Genomic DNA, 15139 nt, shown 5'->3' with positions numbered 1-15139 from the left:
TTTTGTAACGGAGCTCAAACTGCTAGTAGAAGACTGTGACTATGCAAATAGTGAAGAAATGGTCAGGGACTGCATAGTATTCTCTTACCAACTCACATAGAGTGCTCGAAAAGTTGCTTTGTCAGGGACCAGAGCTAATGCTAGACAAGGCAATTGATATAGCCCGCTGCTATGAGCTAGCGCAGATGCAGCTAAAAGCTATGGCTAACGAAAGCCATGAAGTGCACGCAGTACACCACAAGGCGGGAAAATCAGGCACTGTGAGAAAAAATTGCAAGGCTAATGATAGCATTTCAAGCGAAGGTCCAAAGATGTTACACAAAGCTTATGGAACATGTGGAGGGCAACAGAACAAGTAGGCCGAATTCCCAGCAAAGGGAAAAAGTGCTTAAAATGCCAAAAACTCAACCACTTTCAATAAATCAATCAATCAGATTTTATTTGTATAGCACTTTTCATACAAACAAATGTAACACAAAGTGCTTCACACAATAAAACGATGAAATCAGTAAAATCCCCCCCCCCTACAAAAAATAAAGAAATAAAAGTACAGGCAAATTCTAGAAAAGTACAAACAAGTTTAAAACTGAGTTGGTGAAATAAATAAGTAAAAAGTGCCATAAACACTGATTAATTAAAAGTAACAAAAGAGCAGAATATATAAAAATAGCAAAATATATATAAAACACACACACACACACACACACACTGAATTTAGCTGTAGGCTGTTTTGAAAAGTAAGGTTTTTAACCTGCTTTTAAATGTGTCCAGTGTGGGGGCCGCTCTCAGGTCCTCAGGCGGGGCGTTCCATCTACTTGGGGCGTAAATAGAAAATGCAGCTTCCCCTGCTCTAGACCTAGCACGAGGGATGGTTAAAAGACCACTGCCATTGGACCTGAGAGTTCTTGCTGGTTCATAGGGAATTAACATATCTTCTATATAGTGTGGTGCACGGCTATTTAGCGCTTTGTGTACAATTAAAAGAATTTTAAAATCAATTCTAGTTTTGACGGGGAGCCAATGCAGAGATGTAAGAACTGGTGTAATGTGCTCATACTTTTTAGTTCTGGTGAGAACACGTGGTGCCGCATTTTGAATTAATTGTAGTTGGTGCACAGCTGATTTTGGGAGGCCGGTGAATAGTCCATTGCAGTAGTCTAGTCTACTTGTTATAAAAGCATGGATTAATTTCTCACAGTCTGATATTGATAGAAAGTCCCTTAGTTTTGAAATGTTTTTAAGATGGTAGAAGGCTGATCTTGTGAGATGATTGATGTGGCTCTTAAAATTTAGATCACTGTCCATGATTACACCAAGATTTCTAGCTTCACCTTTGCACTCCAGAGACAGAGAGCTGAGATGAGCTGCAATTCTCTGTCTCCGAGTCTTTGCACCAAAAATAAGTATTTCTGTCTTGTCTTTGTTCAGTTGTAAAAAGTTATCTGACATCCATAAAGTAATATCGTCAATACACTGAATTAGGGAACGTATGGGAGCTAGGTCATCAGAGGATAGGGATATGTACAGTTGTGAATCATCTGCATAATTATGGTAATTTATTTTGTGTTTCTGTATAACATGTGCAAGTGGAAGCATATAGAGATTGAATAGTAGTGGTCCAAGAATCGAACCTTGGGGTAGCCCACTCATTATACCCAATTTGTCCGAGGAAAAGTCTCCAATAGACACAAAGAACTGCCTGTCCTGAAGGTATGTTCTAAGCCAGTTGAGAACCGGGCCAGAAAAGCCGACCCATTTTTCTAATCTCTCTAGCAAAATATCATGATCAACAATATCGAAAGCAGCACTGACATCCAGGAGCACAAGAACAGACAATTTATTAGAATCTGTGTTCATATGCAGATCATTCACAACTTTGATAGGTGCTGTTTCTGTGCTATGGTGAGATCGAAAACCTGATTGACAAATGCCTAGAAGGTTGTTAGATATTAAATAGTTATTAACTTGAGAATAAACAGTTTTTTCAAGGATTTTGCTGAGGATTGGTAAGCTGGAGATGGGCCTGTAGTTGGCAATAACTGTCGCATCAAGATTACTCTTCTTCTACTTTGCAAGAGTAGTAGCTCTAAGACACTCACTCAAAGTAGAGCAAGGCACAGAGATGTACACACAGTTGAGGAAGATAATGAGAATGAGGATCTCGACTCAGCTGTTCGTAGACATTGTCACAGCAGAGTAAAGATGAGGAGAGTGCATATGCCGACATAGGCCAGGGACCAAAGAATCGAAAACCGACATTCATACTGGATACGGGTGCACAAGCGAATGTGATACCTGCCAAAGACTTTGTCACTCTCATGCCCAGCACACCTGTAATGACTGACAACCGCAAACTAACTGGCTATGGGGGGCATGCACTGAAAGTGAACAGTTATTGCAATCTGGTAAGCCGATACAAGGACAAATCGATAACCCAGAAGCTCTACATTGTGGACTGCAACAGCCCACCCATCCTTGGCTACAGAGCATGTCAAGCCCTAGGGCTCATCAAGGTGGTATATGCCATCACCGACACCAGTGAGGGAGAGCAAGACACACAGTCAGCAACATACTGACTCGGATGTTTTCAAACTTGGATGTTTTCAAAGGCATTGGTGAGTTCCAGGTGGAGTGCAGCTTCAGGATAGACCCTAATGTAGCACCACTGGTTTGCCTGCCACTGAGAGTACCATTTGCCCTTAGAGAACACTTGAAGACAGAGCTAGACAACATGGAAAGGGACAGCATAATCTGCAAGGTAACAGCCTACCCAGTGGGTTAACATGCTGGTAGTGTGTGAGAAGCCCAAATCACACAAGTTGAGAGAATGTCTAGACTCACGGCCCTTAAACAAGGCAATACTGAGGTCGTACTACCCTCTACCCACACTGGAGGATGTAACCTCCAAGCTAGCAGGGGCTAAATACTTCAGCATCCTAGTAGCAAGATTGGGCTATTGGGCTATCAAACTGAGTGAGGAGTCATCACTGCTCACTACCTTTAACACCACATTCAGCAGATACCAGTTTCTCAGGCTCCCTTTTGGCATCGTGTCTGCCCAGGACGAATTCCAGAGGACAATAGACAAGATATATGAGGGTCTTCAGGGAGTGGCCATCATTGTGGATGACATCGTGGTGTTCAGGAAAACAAAAGAGGACCATGACAGAAACCTCAAAGCAATGCTCAGCCGGATCAGAGAGAGAGGAGTGAGGCTAAACCCGGACAAAAGCTGTATCTGTGTGTCCGAGGTGAGCTATTTTGGACATAGACTCACAGCCGATGGACTGAAACCAGACCCCCAAAAGGTGAAAGCAATCAGAGGCATGCAGCCACCGAAATACAAGGCAGTGCTAGAGACGATCCTGGGCATGATGATGAACTACCTCGCTAGGTTCGCTCCCAATCCGGTCGAGTTTGAGTGCACCACTCAGACACCTGTTAAGACAGGACACAGAGTTCAAATGAGACATGACACACGAGAGAGCGTTTCAGCAGATGGAGACAATCGCAGCTGAACCAGGGCCAGTGCTAGCCTACTTTGATCCAAAAATGGAAGGGACACTCCTGGTGGACGTGTCGAAAAATGGCCTGGATGCAACCATCATGCAAGAAGGCAAACCAGTGGTATACACATCCAAGCTGCTTAACAGCACAGAGCAGAACTACTCCCAAATTGAAAAGGAGCTGTATGCAGTCCTATATGGGTGTAAGAGATTACATGAATACCTCTACAGGTGACATGTAACCATGGAATCAGACCTATAAGCCACTGAGTCAATACTCCGCAAGCCACTTGCCCTCGCACCACCGTGCGCTGCAGAAGTACAGCATAGTAACTCTCATCCACAGACCAGGCAAAGACATCCCTTTGGCTGTCACACTGTCAAGAAATTCCATGGATGAAGAGGACAGCTGACTATCTGAGGACATGGAGACTCGGGTACACACAGTCATCAGCGCAGCTCCAGTGAGTGCAGACAGGTTAGATGCATCAACAGCCACAGCTCAGGATGAACAGCTGTCCACCCTCAAACAGGTCATTTGGTCAGGCTGGCTGGAGACAAGGAAACGGTGTCATCCATGAGTCAGTGAATACTGGAACCACCATGATGAAATCACAGAGGCTGATGGAATCCTCCTAAAGGGTGAGAAAATAATCATTCTACACAAGCTCAGAGTAGACATGCTATACAGTGCATAAACACAGGTAACTTTGGGGTGGAGAAAAGCAAACACACAGCCAGAGACAATGTGTTGGCCAGGCATGAGCCATGAGATAGAGGCAACAGTAGGAAACTGTAACATATGCCAAACACACCGCAATCCCAACACAAAGTAGCCCATGCTCTCACAGGCAACCTCAGAGAACCCATGTCAGACTGTGGTGACAGATCTATTCTCCTGGATCTTGGAGAATTACCTCATTATATGTGATTACCTCAGTAGGTACTTTGAAACGCCTGCACAACATCACCACTGCCACTGTCATCCACAGAATGAAAGCAGTGTTCACTAGGCATGGCATACCAGAACAGGTCATCAGTGACAACGGGCCATGTTACAGCTGATGTGAGTTCAAACAATTCGCAGAGTTCTGGGGTTTCAAGCACATCACTTTGAGCCCGCACTATCCCTGAAGTAATGGTCTGGCTGAAAAGACTGTTCAGACTGCAAAGCGGATCCTCACAAAGGCCAGAGAAGACAAGAAAGACCCCTACCTCAGCCTGCTGGAGTACTGGAACACACCGGTTGATCGCCTCAAATCGCCAGCCCAACTCCTGATGAGCCACAGACTGCACGCCATCCTACCCACAACAGCACTACAACTATGACCTCAAGTACCTCCCCAGGGTGCAGTGCGAGCAACGAGAGAGAAATGCCAGTGGCGCCAGCAAGAGTACTACAACAAGTCTGCTAGGCCACAGTCAACACTGCATGCTGGAACACCCATCCGTTTCCAGCAGGGAGATGGTAGATGGATGCCAGCAACAGTCATCCGACCTGTGGAGACTCCACGAAGCTATCACACTGAAACTGGCAATGGACAGATGTTCAGGCGCAACCGACAGCACCTTCTCGATACCCGAAACAGCGAGCACTCACCCAACACACAGCAGCCTGAGATCAGTGAAGATGATCAGGTCACTAGACAAAGAGAACAGGGACCTCACCATGGCTCTGTGTGCGAACCAAATGACTCTGAGCCTTGTCCCCACACGAGGTATGGTCGCATCATTAAACCAAGGCAAGGCCTTGACTTATAATTGACTGTAAAGGGTGTAGGTGGATCACTACCCTATTGGGAAAAAAAACTTATCTGTAAACTACCTGTTCTCTGAAGTTCACACAGTTTATTACCCTATACCGCTGTGAAAACAGTTTACCACTTTTTAGGATCAGTTGCTGTTATCTATGTTCATTCTTATAATGTTGATTATTGTTACTGTCACACTGTCTCAGGATACAAATGAAAAATGCAAGGATTTGTTCTGCACTATGGAAAACTGTTTTCTTTACTGCAACCCTTTTAGCTCATAGTGTTACCTTCACTACGACATGAGATTGTGCAATTATGAGCCTTTATGTATGTGTTCATTTTTTTGTTGAAGGGAGATGTAATGGTTAGGACAGCTATAAATACGACCTTTATTGTAAAATTATTTTATTTTATTTTTTAGAGTTTTCCCCCGTTTTCTCCCCAATTATACTTCGCTAATTACCCTATGTTCTGAGCCATCGTGGTCGCTGCTCCACCCCCTCTGCTGAGCTGGGGAGGGCTGCAGACTACCACATGCCTCCTCTGATACATGTGGAGTCACCAGCTGCTTCTTTTCACCTGACAGTGAAGAGTTTCGCCAGGGGGACGTAGCACATGGGAGGATCACGTCATTTCTCCCAGTTGCCCCTCCCCCTCCTCAAACAGGTGCCCCGACCGACTAGAGGAGGCACTAGTGCAATGACCAGGACACATACCCACATCCGGTTTCCCACCTGCAGACACGGTCAATTGTGTCCGCAGGGACGCCCGACCAAGCCGGAGGTAACACGGGGATTCCGCCCTATTTATTTCTGATAGAATTTTCCATTTTTCCATGGGACCCACTAACTGGTTCTTGATCTACCCTGTGCCACCTCATTTAAAAAATCCTGGAATCGCCCCTGTTTGTGCCAAGAACACAGTAGACAAGTTCAATATCATCCTTGTCATCAAATATAGCAAGAATTGTTTGACCTGACAACCTGTATCTGTGAATGATTTCGGTCTCAGTTAAATTTAAAAGCGATATTATCCTTCGAAATATCTGCTCACGAGCACGCCTGCCATGACAATGCGTTCGCTCGGCTACAGTCACTGCTGCCATGATCACTAGAAAGTCAGGGTGTCAGTTACCACCAACTCTCTGTAGACATTAATAATTTTCACTCTAACTGCATGTCGCTATTAGTGCTGGTGTTTGCGAATTGAATTTTTTTTTTGGGGGGGGTTAGGCTCATTTGCATAGAAAGGGGCCAATTTTGCACCAGATCTATGCATATTACCTGATTTAAATACATGCAAATAGTAACGGAGCGCCCCACTCTCCCGAGCTGTCCCAGTCGCTACTCCATCCCCTCTGCTGATGTGGGGAGGGCTGCAAACTACCACATATGTATCTCCTCCGACACGTGGAGTCGCCAGCCGCTTCTTTTCCCCTGACAATGAGGAGTTTCACCGGGGGGCGTAGTGTGTGGGAGGATCACACTATTCCCTCCAGTTCCCCCTCCTCCCCGAACAGGTGCCCCAACTGACCAGAGGAGGCGCTAGTGCAGTGACCAAGACACACACCCACATCTGGGTTCCCACCCACAGACACGGCCATAACACGGGGATTCGATCCGGTAATCCCCAGGTTGGTAGACAACGGAATAGACCGCTACGCTACCCGGACGCCCCCATTCCATTAAGGGTCTATTTTAGGATGAGGACTTCAGTTTAGGGTTAGGATTAGGTTAAAGTTAGGGTAACATTAAACATGTAGTTCTGATGGTTAGGGTTAAGGGCTAGGGAATGGAGTAAATGGGGGTCCTCGTGGCTAGTATAGGAATGTAGGAGAAAGGGGAAAAAGTGGAAGGTTGAGAAAGAGAGAGGGAGATGGTCTTGTATATTGGAGTCTATCTACCCTAATGTACTACAATCTGAGATCATCATTCACATGCCCGTCAAACACATTTTGTGTGTGTGTGTGTGTGTGTGTGTGTGTGTCCATGTGCCGCTCTTTTTGTTGATGCTGTGTAATGCACATTATCGAAACGCTTTTTATCTCACTCTTGAAGGAGGCTGGATCCTTCTGAGCGTCCTCTGCAAATGGTGTATGACTACCTGTCATCCATGGGGTACAGGGATCCACACCGACTGCAGCGCGAGGCCGCCAACTCCGACCTCAGCTGTATGATTCGCTTCTATAGTGGTGAGTATTGGACACACTCCATTCAGTGGCAGCTGGCTAGTACAGGGCGCTGGGGCACCGCCCCCTTCAGATATCAAGACATGAAAATCTACTTAAACATGGTAAATATGATTTAGTTGTATAATGCAAATAAAAGTGTTTTCAGTCTGTGAGCGCCTGTCAGCAGCCATTAAATATTGGTTCCAAAGGATATTTGGTTGAGTTGTGTCTGAATACATATACTTCCTGTCTGAATACATATACTTCCTGGGTGAGGGGCGCCGGCCAAATGATACCTTATGTAAGCCCTCAAACTTGTGGCGAGCAGGTGACCTGAGGCTGCTTTGTAATTGGTTTCTTCAGATTTTCCAGGGGGCGCAGTTCTGTGCACCCCAGACACTCCCACTTTTATTGCCAGTGAATTGGTATAGTTTTAATGTTTTTTGATCTAATGTGATTGGACAATTCTCATGGCTGTCAATCATGTTCACACCCACCACGACGCCTCGTCTCGACTGTCAATCATCCACCGTCTACGAACCCTGATAAAACCTATAAGCTACATTGTCCTTCTTAATAACTCTGTGACTATGTGGACATTAAAGCAGCTGTCAGGTGTGCTGCGCCAAGGTAACTTGCGCCCCCCCCCCCCAAATTTTAGCACCAGCCGCCACTGCTCTATATCATCAGCTGTAGAGGCGACCAGCTCCCCCGACTTGGTTTCTCGTCAGGGTAAGCATTAGTGTTTTGGAAATTAGTCAAAAAGCTGTGAAAATAGACCTGTCTCCTCTCTGTATTGGCAAAGTAGTTCTACATGTTGTTTTCTCTCATATCCTGCCCCACCTTCATCCCGACTGGCTGGTGGAACTGGACGTGACATTGATTAGCTGCGCGTGCACTTCTACAAAAGTTAAAATGGCTCCATCTTCGGAAAGAGGAATGGCGCTAACGGGGCTATAGGCTCTAAAAAGAGGCTAGGTCTCTGCAGGCATCGAGAGCACCACTAATGTGATCTTTCAGTAGAAAACAACTCAAAAAAATCAGAAACCAGGTTTTTACAGCATGTGTCCACTAAACATTTATTCACCAAATCTGTATATGGCTTGGACTCGATTAGGATAAGATACTCTTGTTGTCATTCCAGAATCTGTTAACCATGAAAGGGAATGAAATGAGGTACTTAGGCCCCAGTGCCGGTAATAGCATTCATAAAACCAAGAAAAAGCACACAATAAAACTCCCAATAATTTTTTTTCTCTCCCCAATTGTATCCGGCCAATTATTACTCCACTCTTCCAAGCCGTCTCAGTCTCTGCTCCACCCCCTCTGCTGATCCGGGGAGGGCTGCAGACTACCACATGCCTTCTATGATACACGTGGGGTCGCCAGCCGCTTCTTTTCACCTGATAGTGAGGAGTTTCACCAGGGGGATGTAGCGCGTGGGAGGATCACGCTATTCCCCCCAGTTCCCCCTCCCACCCAAACAGGCGCCCCGATCGACCAGAGGAGGCGCTAGTGCAGCAATCAGGACACATACCCACATCCAGCTCCCCAACCGCAGACACAGCCAATTGTGTCTGTAGGGACGCTCGACCAAGCCGGAGGTAACACGGGGATTCAAACTGGCGATCCCCATGTTGGTAGGCAACAGAATAGACCGCTATGCTACCCGGACACCCAATAAAACATTTTAAAATAATATAAGTAAATAAATACAAGGATACAGTGAGAAGTGTGAGGATAAGAATAAGAATGCGAGGTGTAAAAGATAAACAAGGTGGCCAAGTGGCCCCAAAGTGCAGCAGTGCCCTGATGTGACACCATAGTAATACTACTACTAATAATAAAATAATAATAATGGCAGCAGCAATTGTTCAGTTCAGTGAGATGTAGAATTTATCAGTCTCACAGCATCAGGGGAGAAGCTATTCCTCGGCCTGGTGGATTCTGGCCCTGATGCTGCATAGCCTCCTGCCTAGTGGGAGGGGGCAAACAGTCCATTTGCAGGGTGGGTTGAGTCCCTCCTGATTTAGGAGGTCTTTTTTCTGCACCTGCTGATGTAAATGTCACCGATGGTGAGTAGACTGCTGCAAGTGATCTTCTCTGCAGTCTTTACCACCCCCTGCAATATTTCTATAACAATATTTTTTATTACAGCTAGAACTCTGTGTCCTTAGCATGAACTGGAGATCACAGACTAAATATTCTTTTGCTTTTAGTCGGTAGTAACATCTCATCTCAACAACAAAAGTTATGTCAATGTTTCTCCAAATTCCTACATGATACAGCAAATCTGTGTTTAGTTTGATGTTGTCCATCATAATCTCTATTTTTTTTTTCAGGAAGCAAAACGTTTGAAAAAATTTTGTTGTCCAGTGAATTGTTAAGGTCAGTTGTTCCACCGCCTTCATGTAAAGGAATTACATAAGCAGCCTTCCAGACCTTAGGAACTGTACCAGTTAAAACTGAAAGGTCAAAAATATATGTTATGTAGCTGACTACAACTGGAGCAGCAAGCTTTAAAAAGTCTTGGCCAAGATTATCCTCACCGACCGATTTCTTTGTCTCCAGCCAGTAAGGCATCGGCCACGTCACCAGCAGAGAACAGCTGTCGTGTAAAACGAGGCCTTGCAGTACCTGGGTGTCAGGGTCAGTAGCAGACAGAGGGCGTCCTATATACGATTCATGAAATAGTTTACCAGCAGATACAAAATGCTTATAAAAAGCTACAAAAATCTCTATATGATCTGAAACTGAACACCCATCAGCTGTGGCAAGAGTAGGAAATGAAGGGGAAGACTTATGGTTAAGAGAATTTACTGCTCTGGGAATTAAATACAAATAATCACTAGATTTAGCCTTTCTCATTGCAGATGTGCATTTGTTTTTAAGCTGCCTGAAGCCTCCTACAGACTGCGATTTGGGCCGTCTCAGACGAACGACTAAACGTGGTGATATCTTTGGTCGTGGCTCCAAAACGGTGGTCCTACGTCGCACTGTGAGACAGGTTGAAAGACGGCCGTTATTACGGTCTTGTGACCAAAGATAACCTGGGACAAAAGTCTGACAGTGTCAGACCATCTCACAATGTGACTGCTGCTGCAACCTACGTTTACTAACCAACCAATAGAAATGCAGCACGAAGTGACGCACTGATCAACGCCATGCAGAATCTTTGCTGGTGCTAAACACAAACAGACTGTTAGCATCTGTGACCCAAATGTGATGGATTCAACAAAACAAGCTAAAACGATCAACAAAATAAACAAAATGAGCTGCGGCGACTATTGAAAGGACTGGATTCCTGCTTTGCGTCATGTTGCTCTACCAGCGGCGTAGGTTGATTACGCGCGCTGATGATGTCTTTATGGACTTGTGTCGTAGCCTGCGATTCAGTAGTGTTATCATCGTACAGTCTACATACATCCAACTTGATGTCGTACCCAAGTTTATTAGATCCATATCACACAGTATGGCTTGCAGTAAACTTACAGGATTGCTAAAATCACACAGTCTAGGAGGCTTAAAAGCAAGCCAGTGACCGGGGTCCCTGGTACACCTGGCGAGAGCCCAGGCTTTATTTCTCTCTTTAAGTGAGGAAGAGATTTCTGCTGAGAACCAGGGCTTGATCGCTTCTGTAGTCTATATTTTGTAAAAGATGCATGCTTATCAGCTATGTAAACTAGTTAGAAGACATACAGAAATGGCTGAGAGCTAATTCAACATCTGGGATTTTATCAATATCATGAGCATCACTTCTCAGAAGATCATTCCAGCAGGCCTGCTCATCAAAATGTTCAAAATTCCGTCTCATCACCATCAACGGACGTAGTTTTTATCATCCTGGTATTTTAACACTGCTGGACGATGATCACTAAAACTGAATTCAAAAACTCAGAGCCCGTAATTTTTTCTTTTCTATTTGTTAAAATTAAGTCAGTCAAAGATCACGTCGTTTTTTAAGTTTGGCCTGGTAGGCTCAGTATTAAGCTGTGAAAGATTGATAACGCCGCAGACCTTTTTCAAATAATCAGAGGCAGCACTCGACCAGTTTAAGTTAAAATCCCCTAGAATAATCAACTCTTGAGTTTTTATATGTAGCTAAAGGATCAGCTTTCTTGTCAGTAGCTGAGGAGGAGGCAGAAGGTCTGTACACTCCAACCACAATAACATAATTATTTTTTTTCCCAAAAACTCAAAACATTTTTCTATTGTGACTGCATGAAGGACGGTACAGGTAAGACGGGCTCTTGTATAAGTGGCCACACCTCCTCGTCTTGAGTTTCTGTCAATTCTAAAAGGTTGTAATCATCCAAGGCTACCTCCAAATCACTCACACTTCATCTTAACCAAGTTTGGATTGGATGGATCCACAATGTTAGGATCCATTTGTGTTACCAGGATTCTCAGCTGGTCCAGTTTGTCATGCTGAGTAATGCTCCTAATATTCAAATGACTGAAACCAAAACCCTTCCTATCCTTAAAGCCTCAAATCCGAAATGCACCACAGGAGGTCATTCCTGCCTGTGGCCATCAGACTGTACAACTCCTCCTTCAGAGGGTCAGACACTCAGAGTTAATGGTCACTGGACTGCCCTTCCACTTGTTTTACCCTGTCAGGTTTTGTTTGTGCTGTTGTCGTGTGCTGTGGTAGTGCAGTATCGATAGGGTGTTATGTGCACCATGCTTGTTTATATATTTTGTTCTTATTTCTATTTCTTATTTTATCTTATTTCTATTTGTTTCTGTTTTCTTGTTTCTATCTGTTTCTATTTTCTTGTTATCTTGTTAGTTTTTAGTTTTTCTTACTAGAGCATGAGTGTCTGTATTAGAACCCAATTTCCCCCGGGATGAATAAAGTATTCTGATTCTAGGCAGCACGGTGGCGCAGTGGTCAGCGCGGTTGCCTCACAGCAAGAAGGTTCTGGGTTCGAGCCCCGGGGTAGTCCAACCTTGGGGTTCGTCCCGGGTCGTCCTCTGTGTGGAGTTTGCATGTTCTGTCCGTGTCTGCGTGGGTTTCCTCCGGGGGCTGCGGTTTCCTCCCACAGTCCAAAGACATGTAGGTCAGGTGAATCTGCGGTACTAAATTGTCCCTAGGTGTGTGTGTGTGTGTGTGTGTGTGTGTGTGTGTGTGTGTGTGTGTGTGTGTGTGTGTGTGTGTGTGTGTGTGTGTGTGTGTGTGTGTGTGTGTGTGTGTTGGCCCTGTGTAATGGCCTGGCGGCCTGTCCAGGGTGTCTCCCCACTTGCCGCCCAATGACTGCTGGGATAGGCTCCTGCATCCCCGTGACCCTGATGGCATGATAAGCGGTTCAGATAATGGATGGATGGATGGATGGATTCTGATTCTGGTTAAAAAGAGGAGGGTAGTCCGCGGTGGTGTAGCAGTCTAAGCATTGGCTTTGTGTCGATGCAGTTGCCCACTGGGGACCGGGGTGCGCCAGTCTCGTCAGATCCGACTATGGCTGGACTCGATGAAGCAGCAATAATTGGTAGCGCTGTCTTCGGGAGGGGGGCGGAGTCGGCTTGTGTTTGTCACATGAATACGTCTCTGTGTGTGTCGGAAAAAGCAGTGGTTCGGCCTGGATTCGCCTTGTCACAAAAGTTGGGAGGCGTCTCCTTCGAGACTGCTGGACAGAGAGATGCAGTTGGCGAACGCATGCGGTACAAAGTTGGGTGTTTGAACCAAAATAGGGATCGACTGGCCACTAAATTGGGAGAAAAAACGGAAAAATCAGGAATAAATATATATATATTAAAAAAAGAGTAGGGTAGACTCTGACACCGGTGGTGTGTCCAGTTGTCTCTTGAGTCCTAACCAGATTACTCATGTTTCTGTGTACACGCCCATTCTGTTTATCAGATCTATGAGTAATAATGACAGGAATATTAGTGATAATTGGAATAGCTGGGGTACTAGGATCATCGTCAGAGATGGCACAACTAGAATTAAAAGATGAAACAGACAGATTCAGACTAGGTCTTACTGTGTGTGCATCAGGATGAGGATGAGGAAGCCTTCCAGGAGAGTAAGGTCAGTTCAATATTCCTCGATAAAAGTCACGAGCCTGTGTGATTGGGGTGGAGTCCATCATGCTTGAAAGGTTCAGGGCGGTTCCTAAAAGATGTGAAATTGGCCATAAATTGAGGGAGTATTATTTGAAAACTAGTTTTGGTTTGATGTTATACTTTACATTACCAAACAGTTAAATGTGATGAACATCAGATGGATTCTTAAACATGTTTAAAGCAGACATCATGACATATCTATCTATCTATCTATCTATCTATCTATCTATCTATCTATCTATCTATCTATCTATCTATCTATCTATCTATCTATCTATCTATCTATCTATCTATCTATCTATCTATCTATCTATCTATCTATCTATCTATCTATATATATAAATTGTGTAGAATTCCCGTGATTATCATGATATTTTACATATGGCCCAACAACAGTTGTAGCACATACAGAAAAACAACGCACATATACCATAACTGCAACACACCAACTGTCGACTCCCAGATAGCAAAATTGCAGTGGCCCGGACCCATCCCACACCCAACACTTCATCTGGCCCACATACCACGTGGAATGATGGCACTTGGGCAGTCCGCTCCTGTTTACCAGATCTGGGCCAGAACCAAGCCATAACAAAGCCGCATGTGCCACATATTTGCCAAAGGTGGCCCATATGTGTTTTGGGATATTTGGGCCATATTCACCATTTACCACACGGGCCACTTCAGGGCCCACATCTTTGTCAAAAAAGGCCCACATTTGATTTGGCATATTTGGGCCATATTTGCTTTTATACATGTGGGCCACTTCAGGCTCACATCCAATTTGTCAGGGCCAGAAGAAGGCCATCAGTGCCGCATCATTGCTTGAAGTGGCCCACATCCTGACGCTATCTGGGTGTCTCTACCTTCTGGCCCTTTACCTTTTCTGCTGCATTTCTTGCTTTCTATGAAAGGCTGCAAGAAAAGAAAAGTAAACCTATAGTAAAAAAAACAGCTAGGAAGATAGAATGTGATATAAACTGATGATTCATGTGAATGACTGAAATAAAGAGGTCATACAACTCAGTTTTAATAAGAATGTCCTCATCATGGAGGATTCCATGTAAACCATGGGTCTCAAACTCGCGGCCCGCGGGCCAATTGCGGCCCACAGGACGTTATTTTGTGGCCCCCTACTTGACATCAAAGTTTAGTGTTAGTGCGGCCTGTGCTTGCCCTGGGCTTTTATTTTTCACTTATGAGCTACCATGGCGCAGGCTCATGACAGCTTCCGGTGTCGCGTTTGTTGTCAAGTCATGGTGTGTTTCCGTTACGTTGGAAGTTGTAAATTGGAACGACTCGGATTTCAGACTTCCAGTTGAAATGTCCAACTCAGAGCTCAGAAAGTCCGACTTCCGAGCACAACTTGAACGCACCATAATGGGCAGCGCGAATTAGCAACGGTTGAAACTTGGTTGAAACTTGATTCCGGAGCGACACCAAGTGGAAGGAAAATATATCCTGTCAGCAAGCCCCAGTTATGTCTTTCTCAATACCTGCCGTGAAGAGAAAAGTTGGTGACGAGCACAGACAATTTCAGGAAAAGTGGGAGACGGCATATTTTTTTGTTGAGCACAGAGGCAGCCCGACGTGAAAGTTAAGGTGCACAAGGAATACAACATCAGACGTCATTACTCGACTAG

The sequence above is a fragment of the Lampris incognitus genome, chromosome 4, assembly GCF_029633865.1.
Source record: "Lampris incognitus isolate fLamInc1 chromosome 4, fLamInc1.hap2, whole genome shotgun sequence".
Taxonomy (NCBI): Eukaryota; Metazoa; Chordata; class Actinopteri; order Lampriformes; family Lampridae; genus Lampris; species Lampris incognitus.
The sequence above is the reverse complement of the archived record's forward strand: the minus strand, read 5'-3'. Positions refer to the sequence as shown.